Here is a 14,254-nt window from a genome sequence, read left to right as displayed (position 1 = left end):
ACCTTGAAGATTTCAGACTGAGATTTTCCAGACTGAGAACCTTCCAGACTGAGATTTCACTGGACTGAGACCAGTGAAATCCAACCACAGGCCATATTTTCTGTTGTATGATAAACAAAATTTTTCGAGATGCATTTCAGTTTATAATAACAATAAAACTATGACTTAAATATCCCAAATACAGTAATTAAAAATATTAAAGCTGTTTAAATCAACTTTTCCTTTGTACATCTTCTTGGGTATCTTGAGCATTTCCCGACTGAAGATCCCAAAGCCGTACTTTTAACCACCTGTAACAGGCTCCTCAAATATGATTCCATATCCTCTGCAATAGAGAGCTTTGTCATTATTATGGCTGTTCATCTTGCAATGTTTCCCCTACAAGGTGCAGTAAAACGTTTTTGATGAAGCATTTAATGTTCCGGGCTTTCAGTGTCCGCCCCCGGTGTAACATGGCCTTGCTCTATGCAGCGTTCTCATCCTCACGGCGGACAACTGGGTCAGTGGACAAAAATCTCCCTGTGGAGGTAAAGCAGAACGGAAACATCAAACATTTTCGTCACGAGTGTTGACAGCTAAATTCACTCGGTAGACAAGAGCAGCGTCTTCCTCCATGTGTCGCTGAGAAAGTTTGGTGGGGTTATGAGTTTATGAGCAAATTAAGATAACACTGTTATTATAATTGTATAAATGTGTAATAACATATGTTACCTTAATCCATGAGTGCATCTGTGATACTTTTAGCCACAATGAATTCCTGGATGGTGAATTGTCATTGGGAAATACCAGAGCCTTTGACTTTCACAGCTTGGAAACATTTAACTCCCCATACCTGTCTATACAGCCTGTGCATTTCAATGGGGCGGTTAAATATAGTGTCTCCCTCTCTCTCCTGTTTCAAGAAGACAAAGGAAACTTCATTGCACGAAACACACTGGCCTTTCACCCCTGACAGAGGGGTAAGTGGAAATAGCTGCTGTGTTGACATACAGACCTCTCGTCTTCTTCAGACTTCCCAGCCCTAACAAATTGCTTCCTGGTCATGCTTTCACATAATCATACAGACAGTGGGTGGAAGCTGCATGTGGGTCATTCATGTGGAAAATCATATGCGTTTATATGACCAAAACTCAATCACTTTGGGGTAATGATGTTCAAGGTTTTTAGAGTCAGATTCTCAAATCTGGTATAGGCAACAAATAGAGTTTATTGGACATACCGGCTGGTCCATTGTCTGTACCTGGACTGTGTTTCAACTGAACAATTCTAGAGGTAATTGCAGTACGTGAGAATGTGTTCTCATTCAGGTGAAATAAAAGGTACTATAAACAAAGGAATACATTTGTTTGATTACAACAACTCACACATATTGACTGCTAACTGAATCTATGTCCATGTCTGGTCATTTGATGCTCAGGGAGTGCACGTCAGTCACAAAGCCCTGAAATCGACATTAGCACTAAATAACACAACAGAGGCACATCGCTGATTACAAAATGGCCGCGCTGCGTCTCCTGCTCCATGCATCTCAGACAGAGAGGAGAGGCGTCTAATTGTCTGTCCAGCTGGAGGACATACATGGAAAGACCCGGCACCTTCATGACTAATGTACACTCACAGCCTCTCCATCACACACAGAGCTCTGCTATGACGCCTAACGAGCAGGAATATAAATTAAGACTGCATCAGACTGTGGGCTGATCTAACATAAATAGATTTAATAGCCATAGAGCGTAAAGGATAGGCCAAATTATCAAGCGCATGTTGACATTACAGCGTGCTCAATACCAGTAGCATAGGCTACTTGAAAGCTCATTAGACAGCAGATGGGCCTTGACAGACAGCCGGGCATCCTGGATTTCAATAAGGTGATTCTCTCTGAATGGATCATTACAGACAGAAACTGAGTGTCTACTTAACCAAGAGGAAATAAAAAACGACAAAGGCTTTGACATAGAAGGCACATACACTATCAAAATGACTAGTACATTTTAGTAGCCAAATTAAAGGAAGCTGTTTTCACTGTACTTCAATATCTGTGGGCAAATTTTGGGCTCATGGGCAAGGGTGCTGCTTAACTACGGCTGAGGTAATTTGCCTGAAATTGTATTTAATTAGGTTACTTTCATCAAATAGACAAAAAAGGTCCGCCCGCTTGTTGTTTTCCACTTTCCCTACCTCCAAGGGTGTACATTTCTACCGCCAGCAGGCAAGCGGAGTTTGCCGCTCAAGACGTGATTTGCATCTCTGGTGAGTATTCCTCAATCATCAGACCTTGGCAGGCCAGTTTTCCATCTCTGGCTTTGAGCCTCCACTTAGAGGACAGCTATAAGCCCTAGGCAGGCCATCTAGCCATGAGTTCATTTTAAAGACAATAGCAAGGAATTTCTCTAATCTCAAATTCGGCCTGTCACCTTCCAGCTATATAGCCCTTCATACATCAGCTGATATCTCAAAGTGCTGTACAGAAACCCAGCCTAAAACCCCAAACAGCAAGCAATGCAGGTGTAGAAGCACGGTGGCTAGGAAAAACTCCCTAGAAAGGCCAAAACCTAGGAAGAAACCTAGAGAGGAACCAGGCTATGTGGGGTGGCCAGTCCTCTTCTGGCTGTGCCGGGTGGAGATTATAACAGAACATGGCCAAGATGTTCAAATGTTCATAAATTACCAGCATGGTCGTATAATAATAAGGCAGAACAGTTGAAACTGGAGCAGCAGCACGGTCAGATGGACTGGGGACAGCAAGGAGTCATCATGTCAGGTAGTCCTGGGGCATGGTCCTAGGGCTCAGGTCCTCCGAGAGAGAGAAAGAAAGAAAGGGAGAATTAGAGAGAGCATATGTGGGGTGGCCAGTCCTCTTCTGGCTGTGCCGGTGGAGATTTTAACAGAACATGGCCAAGATGTTCAAATGTTCATAAATGACCAGCATGGTCGAATAATAATAAGGCAGAACAGTTGAAACTGGAGCAGCAGCACGGCCAGGTGGACTGGGGACAGCAAGGAGTCATCATGTCAGGTAGTCCTGGGGCATGGTCCTAGGGCTCAGGTCCTCCGAGAGAGAGAAAGAAAGAGAGAAGGAGAGAATTAGAGAATTCACACAGGACACCGAATAGGACAGGAGAAGTACTCCAGATATAACAAACTGACCCTAGCCCCCCGACACATAAACTACTGCAGCATAAATACTGGAGGCTGAGACAGGAGGGGTCAGGAGACACTGTGGCCCCATCTGAGGACACCCCCGGACAGGGCCAAACAGGAAGGATATAACCCCACCCACTTTGCCAAAGCACAGCCCCCACACTACTAGAGGGATATCCAACCAGAAGCTGCAAGCTGTTTTTGTTGTTTGTAGAAATACCTTACATTTGTTGCAATTTTAACTTGATTTGATTTAAATTGCCAATTTAAAAACACAATACAACCACACGTGGACATAATGCATTTAAAATCATTCAGCATTACACAAAAAGTGACACAGCTAATAATTTACAGATTAAGTAGATTGATTTAATACTTTTATAACGTACAGTAGGTGGCGGCACCTCAAATCCCACAGATGAAGCCGAAAAGCCTTCAACAGGAAGTTATGAGATATGGGTCAGAAACGTACTTCAATGCGGGCATGGGATATGCCACTGTACTCTTAAGTGTTGCCTTTATCCACACTGATACATCGAGAAGATTTAAATACTGCTAGTTTTCCTGGAAAATTGCCATTTTTGTCCTCATGCTAGCTAGCAGTAGTCACAGCAGCCATTATGGAATGGCATGTCGCGTCGAACAAGAAAGGAGCTGATTGGCTGACACTGCCATTCCAAAATGACTGCGGTGGCTACTGCTAACTAGCATGAGGACAAAAAATGCAGCACTTCCTCTCGTTAGCTGATATATTTTGCACACACAAAACTTTTTGCACACACAAAACTTCCACAAAACGTTTTCTTAAATAATAAAAATATATAAATATATAAAAATAAGTGGCGACAGGGAGTAGGCATGCCACTGGCTTGACGCTGGAAAAACCGCCTTGCCATCGACTGGTAGCTGTAATGTCGCCGGTCGGGAGAAGGGGGGGTGGGCTGTGTGAGGAATATGGCTTGTGCATGGTTGCCGCTTGACAAAGCAGCCTATTGCGGGCACCCCATGATTAAGGCCGATGGAGGACTGAGATGTAGAGGAGTAGGTGACTCAGATAGCTCCCATGACACAGGAAGTGGAGTTGTCTCGCCAGGAACTGCTCTCTAGAAGCCCCGGCTTCTCCCTGTCCCACTCTAGCAGACGGACCCCTTCCTGTCCCCTCCACCACAACCACCAGCACAGCAGCTGTAGAAGAGCCAGTAGGGGCCCCCTGTGTGCTGCTTGGCCCTGGCCTCATCATCTGGCAGTTATCAAGGCAAATTAGAAGAACACATGCTTTGAGCGCCCAGGCTCTGTGTGCAGCCCCTGTTCTCACAACAGCAGAACAAAGGCCGGCCGGAGCAGGAAGCTCGAGTAGCACTTAAAAGGGGTAGTGGGACTCCTGCCCCCAGGGGTCCGCCTTCACCCTCAGGAGGGGGACGAGTAAAGGCCTTCATTCAACAACCCCCTCCACCCACACTCACTCACCTTTGTCTTGAGAGCATGAGCAAGGCAAAGAGGCATTGCGCTCGGCAGGAATTAGTGGAAACAGATAATGGGTGCAATGTGCGCAAAACAAAATAAGGAAGAATGCTCTAGAACTTCGGGTTTAGGAACAACATATGGCCGTAATGAGCCATGAGCCATTACAGAGACAAAAAGATTCTGAAAGTGAAATAAACAACCTGAACTGAGCCTTGATCATGGCCAGGCTTCATAAATAAACATTATTACAACAGTACGTTACATTCAGAGCTGGAGGGATTTGACATTTAGGCAGGGTTTAATCATTTTTAACTCCCCTATGACTCATTCTGATTATGTTTGTGAGGACTAGCTGCCACAAACATGTCAACATCCAATGAATAAACCATGTAAATGATGTATCTATAGATGTATAATGTTTTTATGCCAGAATGTATGTCTTTACTGTGCCTTACATTTTTATTTCAAAGGCAAATAGCAAATGGCAGTGGAAAGAGTGAACATTTAACTGTGCGTATTGGCAGTTTGAGTCTATATCACTGTCTTTGAATTAAGGATATTACACCTGGACTGCTCAATCATCATTCATCCCATATATCTTTAAACCAGTCATCACTCTCCCTGATCACCAGAGGTTGTTCATCATCATCAATTGGTGTTTGACAGCTTTATGCACGTTGGGATCGGACACGCAGATCCACTTCCTCCGGTAAAGGGAGAAGGCAATCCACACTGGCCGCCCACCTCACATCTCCCATCTCCTATCCCTTCTCATACCAGGGCCTTTGTACTGAGACTGGGTGACACAGGGGCAGAGGGACAGAGCAGGAAAGTATTAAGATGAGAGAGAGAGATAAAGAGAGAGGGAGGCAGGGCCGGTTCCAGGTATGAGAGACATACGTGGTTGCTTAGGACCCCCGGGCAGCAATGAGAGTAAGAATAGTAGAATACACCAGGTGCAATTTCAAAATTTGTTTGTGCATCAGCAGTTTTTCACTTGTTATGTCAGGTCGCTGGCAGTCACTTAATTAGCCATGTCAACTAAAATGTTTAGATTGGTAGTTAGTCTAACAGCCATCCCATTGATTTTGCTAGTCATTCTCACTCAGATATCATTAACATGGCTTAAGTCATTGCAAAATGTGTAGAATTTAAACAAATTAGCTTTAAAATAAAAACGTCCCCACCATCAAGAGGGGGACCACTAAAGTATTTTGCTGCATTGTGGGGGCCCCCCCAACCGAATCTCGCTTCAGGGCCCCCATAAGACTAGAGCCAGCCCTGGAGGGAGTGATGCACTACCTGAAAAGGAAGACAGTTCCATTACATTTCCTATCGAGTGTCCTGATAACTTTCCCAGTCGCAGTGTCCCTCTCTTTCAGTCACCAATTTCTCTCCTGATTCCCAAACCTGCATAGTCCATCGGGACCAGAGGGGAGAGAACATCCCGCATTCTTCAATCTGATGCTCCCGCCGCTGAAAATAATCTACCTAAACAAAGGAGAGACAGCTGCACAGGAGAGGGAGAACATAATCTTTAGACACAAGCTGCTGTCTTTAAAAAGGCCTGGTAAGGTATATTGTCTCCCTGTGCTGTGGTTTCTTAAGAATGGACTTCCTGCCTATATTACAAGCTAACGTTGAATGAGTGTCCCTCTCCACCCACCTGCCAATGAATGGGAAGTAATACCCTATCCATTTGGTCTTCTTTTGAGAGACTAAAAATGAGGCCCCCCTAATATGAAGACTACGTCTCCCAGTTTTGACCTCAACCAACAAGTCTGTTCACAATAAATGAGTGAAGGTCTACATTGTCAGTCACAGGTTTAAAGTCTTACTGCGGGTGTGAAATGAGAACAGAACTTTCAAGAGCAGAAATGGCTGTTAAATGTTACTGCCAAGCTTGTCTGTCACAACCCTACTCAGTATTTTGCAAGGCAAAGTTGACCCCTGCACACTGATTGGGTTAAGGGCCTCTCAGTAAGAATGACCCACACAGAGAAACTGACGCGTTTCACAGCTGTCTGCTCCTAGATGGCTCTGTCTCCGAAATGTATGTATTTATTTAACCCTTACTTCACAGAATAAGTTGACTGAGAACACTTTCACAGCAATGACCTGGAAAAGAGTGGCAGGGGAGAGGAGAGGGATGGAATGAGCCAATTGGAATTGGCTGAAATACTGTTGAGATACACTGAAACAATATGTGACCCGATTCAGGAAACTAGGCATATGTCGCAAGTCACGACTTCACCAGAGAGCCATTTGAACATGAAAACTTTTTTTAAATAAACATTTGTTTTGGGGCAGAAATGCCTTCTCGAGCATGTGAACTTTCATGTGCCTTAATAACAGACTTGTATGCCATCTGTAAATATGAATAAAATTGTTAAATTATGAGCCTTGTTGGTTAAGCCACAGAAAAAGTCAACAACCTTACCACTAGCCATGATTGGCTGAGATAATGAGTGGGCTGGACATGCAGAGAGATGAGTTACGATTGGTCTGCCATATAGAAGGCTTCTGTCTATTTTAGCTCGTCAGTCTGTGTTGGTAATCCTGTCGAACACAAATGTTTTTATGTATTGTGAAGTGGAGCTGCTTAAATGTTGCTCTCCACTTTCTGGAGGATCAAGTTTGGAAATCTGTGGAATTTGAGTATGATAGCTAAAGAGATGGAGAAAACACCTGTCTCCAGATTACATCTTCAAACTAAGGGCAACCGTGGTATGGCATTCCTAACAGGGAGACGCGTCCATCATGTATGATGATGTATACAGGTAAGATAGCTAACACTAGACTATCTACATTTTCAGATATTACACGTTTCAAATTTTAACAGAAAGTGGTTTCATTTCAAGCTAAAGTGTACTGTTAGCTATCTAGCTGGCTAGACGTATTCATGCAGGGTAGTAACGACATGATTTGGCACTGTGTTCATTGTTGTTTAACTAGCTAACGTTAGCTGGCAGGCTCGTTAGCTGACGTTATGTGACGTGTGTGATCTAATTCCACTGATTTCAAAGCTAGCTAACATTGAACCTGGTTGGTTAGCTCCCAGCACTGTGGCATTGTTGGCACTGTTCATTGTTGTTTAACTAGCTCGTGTTAGCTGGCTGGCTCGTTAGCTAACATTACGTGATGTGTGTACAACACCCGTTGATTATGGCCGGTGTCAGTATACGTCTGCAAAAAAGCGTAAAGAAATTGTTGCCAGCAGAGCTGGTTAGGCTGTTATCATGTTATCTAATCATCGGCCAGAGTGTCAAGTGTGCACTCAGAGAGCGAAACGAGATGGGTGGGACTAATGCTTAAGAGGGTGTGAACGATGCTGAATGGGTGTAGACAAAGAAGAGCTCTTCACTAGATACCAAAAAATTCATAGGCCATTTTCTCAAAAGTCAGGATACGAGTTGATCAACTTTCAAAGCAGAAATACTTCCCAATTGTTCATCAACTGTAGTGTATGACATACCATTTTCTAGCTCTGAGTCTCTACTTTTATCCCATGTAAAAACCACAATTTCAAATTTTGCTACATAAGACCGCATCCAGGTGGTGAGAAACAAAAGTCCAACGTTCTCAGATCTGGTCTGAAAAGATGCAGGTACGATCAAAATCATATGTACTTCCTGACCTGGGCTGACCAGAGTCATTGTAAACACTCTAGCCCTAATCAGAAGTATTTTTTTCCTTCTTACTTTTACCCCTTTTTCTCCCCAATTTTGTGGAATCTAATTGGTAGTTACAGTCTTGTCTCATCGCTGCAACTCCCGTACGGACTCGGGAGAGGCAAAGGTCGACAGTCGTGCGTCCTCCGAAACACAACCCAAACAAACCGCACTGCTTTTTGACACAATGTCCACTTAACCCAGAAGCCAGCCGCACCAATGTGTCGGAGGAAACGCCGTGCACCTAGCGACCGTGTCAGTGTGCACTGCGCCCGGCCCGCCACAGGAGTCGCTAGTGCGTGATGGGACAAGGACATCCCTGCCTACCCTCCCCTAACCGGTACGACACTGGGCCAATTGTGCACAGCCCCATGGGTCTCCCGGTGGTGGCCGGCCGCGACAGAGCCTGGACTCGAACCCAGATACTCTAGTAGCTCAGCTAGCACTGTGATGCAGTGCCTTAGACCACTGTGCCACTAGGGAGGCCCAGGAGTCTTTGTTTAAAATTACATTTCACCAACATAAACTCATGTCTGCGACAGACACTTCTCTGGACATCCAAGCATTTACCCTTACCTTCCGTACAAGCATTTCATGCTTACATATGCAGTGGTGCTAGTCTGATCTCTGTTTCTAAATGCAATCCAAGCCAATATATTCCTTGTGTGTGGAAATATTGCTGGCTGCATGGTGGCTAATTATCAGGGTTGCCCTGAATGCTAATTCATGGGAAACATTGTGCTTGATAGAGAACAGTCTGTTTGAAGGGGCTGAGGCACCATCACCTATCCTGAGGTAAACATTAGACTGCTGCTGGAGCTGTGTTGTTATGATTGGTATCAGCTGTGCAACACATTGGTGCACTGCTGAGGCCCTTCATGCCCAAATACTATTGTAACTCACAACGAGGCCTGTTGGGGGACTTTGGAAAGTCCTTTTAAGGGAAAGTGAAAACAGCTTGCAAGCGTGGTGGATGTCAACAGAGTTGAAAAGAGATGAAAAGAGATGCCTGAGGCGCTGCCGCTCAAAAGCTCAGCGAATAAATTTGTTCTCACTCTGTTGTACAAACAGGTCAGTCCTTTTTTCCAGGCAACACTTTGACCTTACAAATTAGGAATCTTTACTTGCTGGAGTAACAGATTAAGATAATGATTCAAACGGCTACACCCTACTACTGTACATAATGATCCTCGCAAGGGGAGGGTGCTGGAGTGTTAAAAACACGGGATCCAATCATTTTGACACCTATCTTTTTTAGATTTAAAAAAAAGATTTTATTACAAAATCTCTTTCTCTGAGCAATTGTATTAGTATAAAATAATTTCATTTTGTTTTGCATACAATATAGCTCAGTATTTGTATTATTGATTCTATAGTCTTTTTTGCTCATCTTTATCAAGGGATCCAATAATTCCAGACCCCTCTGTATCTCCCAAAACACTTATCCTAAATCCTAGCCTAAGACAGTGTGTTAGTACACTCCAGACTATTGATACTGTATGTCGGTTTCTTCTATATAATTCCCAGCCAGGTCAGTGCTGTTTAAGATGAGGGAAGACACACAGAAATTTTCTTTCTTTCTCATAAAGAAAATAATGAGCATGGCCTTATTTTTAGTATAGCATATTGGATGACTCTCATTCATATTGCATTCACTTAGTTCAATGTAACAGCGATAGGTTTAGGCTACTACATGATACAAAAATTTTCCGTATACCCATAATGAGGTTGCTACAACCTAACCTCTGAATGAAAGTTTACAATAAAGGTGCACACAGGTCAAGAGACAAATTTAAGGTGACAGACAGTGACATTCAATACCGTACACTCTTGCCTGCATCTAGCTGATAGGGTAGGGTGAAATTATTAATTGAACAGTTGCAAACGAGAGTTTCCATTCGACAAATTCAGGTATGTTTATCCCTGTTTGCTTCCGTTTAAGAAACATTTTTCAACAGAATCGGCGGAATGAATACACCCCTCTATACACCCCCGTAAACAGAGTTCACTCTCATAACAGCCACGCTGTATTCCTTATCTTCCCTTCGCTTGTGAACTTCAATGCACAACACATCAGCTGTATGTGACCAGGCGAAAAAACATTTCCAAGCCAAACCTCTAAAAACAGCCTACATATTAGCGAAAGTAACGTCATAGTCAGCATAGCTAATAGAACTAGCGCGTTAGTAAACCCTCTACAATCATGCAGTAACGTTACAGTGTACAGTCAGTAAGCAGTTACACTGACGGGCCCCGGTGGCAATTGGAAGAGTTCCAGTGTTGTGTTGGAAAGTCATAACCAGCTAGCTAACATAGCATCCCTCTGTTTGAGCAGGGTGTTTCAGTAGGCTAAACTAGCTAGCTGTATTTGCTAGCTAAGTAAGTGAAACTTAAAGTTTAAAAAAAACGAAATCTCTCTCTCTATTGCTCTTGCTTCTCCTTAATTTTGGAATGAATGAATTTTTTCAAAACTGTTCAACTAATTGTCTTTCTCTCTTTGAGTCAACTACTCACCAGATTTTATACACTGCAGTGCTAGCTAGCTGTAGCTTATGTTTTCAGTACTAGATTAATTATCGGATCCTTTGATTGGGTGGACAACATGTCAGTTCATGCTGCAAGAGCTTTAATAGGTTGGAGGATGTCCTCTGGAAGTTGCCATAATTACTGTGTAAGTCTATGGAAGGGGGTGAGAACAATGAGCCTCCTAGGTTTTGTAGCTCGGAAGTTAGCTGTCCTCCGGATACACAATAGTGCTACCCTACACAGTGCTGTTGAGGCAACTGTAGACCGTTGCACAATTGTGTGTATCAGTTATTTGGTGACGTGATTAAATTTAGTATAGTTTTATCTATAAAGGATAACTTTAAATGTTTTACAATTTACATTTTTATGAAATTCACTGAGGAGAATGGTCAAACTGCCACCAGTTTGGCCCCTAAACATTTACAAAAAAAGACACTACATTGATGGTTTATATTTAAGATAATGTTTTACAGCTTTGGCATTCTATTTTTTATTTTAAAATCATCTTAGATATTTTGTACATGTGATAAGGCCACACAGAGGGCCTGTAGATAACTACAGACACCTGTAATAACCTGAAGTATGCAAAAAGGCCACTAGATGTCATCTGATAAAATTCCATATATTCCTTGAAAGTTACCAAAATTCTGGTAGTTTGCTGGTAAACTTAAGTTTCCAGTAATATACCCACCCTTTGCAACCCTAGGCATGAACAACCCACTGACGTCAACTTTGACCTAAATTCAATAAAGTAGAGGTGACTGAACAAAGTGAAATGTAACAAAAAAATACAAAAATAATAACTTGCAGTTTACTATCTGCGACTATCCCCCAATAAACACTTTACCTTTTCACAATGTAATAATCATCTTTTATGATATAGCCTCATTCAAAGCATGGACAGCACGTTGAAGCTCAATGTAATATTAACAGCGCTGCATATGGCTCTCTCACGACAAGAAGCACTCAAGCCCACATTATCAAACTCATGCGTGATTCAACACCCCCAAAGAAATATGGTGTATCAATCAAGGAGGACATTACGCACACGCAGTCTTCCAACCTTTGCCATTGAAGAGACCCCGCATTTTACACCTGCATTAGACTCTAATGTTACTTTGTTTATGGGTTAACACATCTTCCAGCTGTTAGACAGATGTTGGAATTCAACATGTTCTTTTTTTATAGGAGATATAGAATCTTTGTACTAAAGCTGTGTTTTATGAGACAATGCCGTAAGCTCCTAACCTTCTTTGGCCAACCAGTACTTTGGTGTTGCCAGCACCTGTGGACAGAGGAAATGGGAGCAGCTGGGACTTCAAACACTCCTGCATGGAATCGGCTGGTTGTGTCAACGGTGGTCGTGGTAGCTGCTTCAGAGAGAGCAGCAGAGGACAGTACTGAAAAATCTCCCATCAATGTTTGGATGGAAGTTGATACATTTCAAGTTTCCTTGCATTGTGATTGATCACTAAGAATGTGGATATAATATGAACTATAGTTTCCTTTAAAAAACACTATGAGGAGTCAAACTCTTGTGACTTCGGTTGAAGGATATAAAATCACGCCCGACAAGGCCATTGAAATCTGCGCCTTGCTTGAAGACCCGCCTTCCACAGGTGATAAGCGTTAGCCTTGTATATGTGCCTTAAATTATTCTGCTCTTCACCTCGGTGTGAATAGGAACGATACTCACTCTACTAAAACAAACAATTGGGACACAACACTGTCTTATGTTGCTCACCCCCTGGACATTGTGTGCTGAAGTATGTATGGTGTCTCTGCTCAGTGCATGCTCAGGCTGCCCTCGCTCGAATTAGTTTGTGTGTGAGACTAGGAGATGGCTGGCAGTGTTCCCCTACTAGTCCGCAGCGCAGGTTCTCTTGACAATCATGTAGCATTCTTTAGGGGGCTTGGTGTCTCCGATAGTGACTTCCTCTCCCGGGTACCCGTACCTTGGCTGAGTCTGAGTTGTCTCCCGGCTTCTATGTGCTCTGTTGCCGGTTACAGGAGGCTACTCAAAGAGATAGGGCGACCAGGTTATGTGGGTATCCCCCCACCGCCTGTGTCTGCCTTCGTTAAGCACCACTTGCCACCACCACACCACTCTTCCCAGAAGGGTCTTGGTCCCACCTCAGGGATTCGGACCTACGTAGACTTTCGAGACCAGGCTAGCTAACGGGCACTGCATAACGGGCTTGCCATATTAGTTAACTTGCTGAGGCGAGCTAGCTATTGCTAGCTATTCCGGTTTCCTAACACTGGAACTGCTTGGGTAGCTCTCCTGTTTAGTATACATCGCATTTGGAATAAATTCAGATACCTTGACCTTTTCCACATTTTGTAACATTACAACCTTCTTTTAAAATGGATTAAATTGAATCTACACACAATACCCCATAATGAGAAAGAAAAAACATTTTGCAAATGAATAAAATAAAACTGAAATATCACATTTACATAAGTATTCAGACACTTTACTCAATACTTTGTTGAAGCACCTTTGGCCGCGATTACAGCCTCTAGTCCTCTTGGATATGACGCTACAAGCTTTGCACACCTGTATTTGGGGAGTTTCTCACATTCTTCTCTGCAGATTCTTTCAAGCTCTGTCAAGTTGGATGGGGAGTTTAGCTGCACAGCTATATTCACGTCTCTCCAGAGATGTTCAAATCGGGTTCAAGTCCGGGCTCTGGCTGGGCCACTCAAGGACATTCAGTGACTTTTCCCGAAGCCAAGCCTGATTTGTCTTGGCTGTGTGCTTAGGGTTGTTGTCCTGTTGGAAGGTGAACCTTCGCCCCTGTCTGAGGGCCTGAGAGCTCTGGAGCAGGCTATACTCGTTGTACTTTGCTCCATTCATATTTCCCTCGATCCTGACGGGTCACCTAGTCCCCGAAAAACATCCCCCAGCATGATGCTGCCACCACCATGATTCATCGTAGGGGTGGTGCCAGGTTTCCTCCAGACGTGACGCTTGGCATTTAGGCCAAAGAGTTCAAGCTTGGTTTCAACAGGCCAGAGAATCTTGTTTCTCATGGTCCAAGAGTCTTTAGGTGCCTTTTTGGCAAACTCCAAGAGGGCTGTAATATGCGTTTTACTGAGGTGGGGCTTCTGTCTGTCGACTCTACCATAAAGGCCTGATTGGTGGAGTGCTGCAGAGATGATTGTCCTTCTGGAAAGTTTTTCCATCTCCACAGATGAACTCTGGAGCTCTGTCAGAGTGACCATCGGGTTCTTGGTCACCTCCCTGACCAAGACCCTTCTCCCCCGATTGCTCAGTTTGGCCGGATGGCCAACTCTAGGAAGAGTCTTGTTGGTTCCAAACTTCTTCCATTTAAGAATGATGAGGCCACTGTGTTCTTGGCTTGGTTTTTGCTCTGACATGCACTGTCAACTGTGGGAACTTTTATATAGACGGAGAGTCCTTTAGGTGCCAAGCAGGTTGTCATATC

Source organism: Oncorhynchus kisutch, linkage group LG11 (genome assembly GCF_002021735.2).
Source record: "Oncorhynchus kisutch isolate 150728-3 linkage group LG11, Okis_V2, whole genome shotgun sequence".
Taxonomy (NCBI): Eukaryota; Metazoa; Chordata; class Actinopteri; order Salmoniformes; family Salmonidae; genus Oncorhynchus; species Oncorhynchus kisutch.
This window is presented reverse-complemented; position numbering follows the sequence as displayed.